The sequence below is a fragment of the Chinchilla lanigera genome, unplaced genomic scaffold, assembly GCF_000276665.1.
Source record: "Chinchilla lanigera isolate Chin_1 unplaced genomic scaffold, ChiLan1.0 scaffold00014, whole genome shotgun sequence".
Lineage (NCBI taxonomy): Eukaryota > Metazoa > Chordata > Mammalia > Rodentia > Chinchillidae > Chinchilla > Chinchilla lanigera.
This window is the reverse complement of record NW_004955415.1, coordinates 12,653,773-12,654,676: the sequence shown is the minus strand read 5'-3', so window position 1 is coordinate 12,654,676 and position 904 is coordinate 12,653,773. Positions and strand designations below refer to the sequence as shown.

Genomic DNA, 904 nt, shown 5'->3' with positions numbered 1-904 from the left:
AATATTTTGATACATTACATACATGAATATTTTTTTCTTAAATTTGTACCAGAAGAAATTATTAGAGACTTGGACTCCATTGCAAATTTCTGAAGTCATGCTCTATTCAAATGTCAGTCCTTCCTATATTTGTATTCAAATGAGTGTGATTTCTATATCATGACTTTAAATTGGAAAGCTAGATAATATTGGGGCCACCTTCTGCCATGATCATGGTTTGCATCTGAGCCCTGCAGGCTTCATCAGCTGCCTGAGGAACCCAGACATGGCAATCCTCATTCCACCACCACTGTGGTTTGTGTCTGAGTTCTGTGTACTCAATCAGCTGCCTGAGAACCCTGGAGCTGGCACTCCACATTCCACCACCATTGCAGTTTGCATCTGATCCCTGAGAGAGACCTGCCTGGGGACTCTGGATGTGCTGACTAGTGTTCTGCCACAATTGCAATTTGCATCTGAGCCCTACAGGCTCCATCAGCAGCTTGGGGATCCTGGACACTATGGCTCATGTTCAACCACCATTGTGTTTTGTGTCTGAGCCCTGGGAGACCCGAGTACACTCCACCAACTGCCTTGGGATCCTGGATCTGGCAGCTTGTCTCCTGTCACCATCATGGGATAAGTTTGCCTACCAGGAAAATTATGGATGCTAGAGACCTTTGGTGAGCTACCTAGGAGAGGTGAAGCATGGTGCTCTGGATCCAGCTTCAAAAATGACAAGACAAAGGAGAAAAATGTAATCTCAGAACTCTACCCTGCTCAGAACAAGTCCAGGAGACATCAACATAGGAGAACTTGGAAGTCATACACCTGAAATCTCTAAAATGATAGCAACTGAAGTAAACAAAAAACTCCACTAAGCCATAGAAGAATTCAGATCAGAAATAATCTCTCCAGAAAAAAA

The 904-nt window shown here is 43.7% G+C and overlaps 1 protein-coding gene across 1 annotated transcript in view; it reads left to right on the top strand.

The window, feature by feature from the left end:
• LOC102010896 (protocadherin beta-4-like) overlaps window positions 1-904 on the top strand; it is a 46,500-nt gene that overhangs the window by 18,519 nt on the left and 27,077 nt on the right. The gene's annotated exons all lie outside the window — the stretch shown is intronic.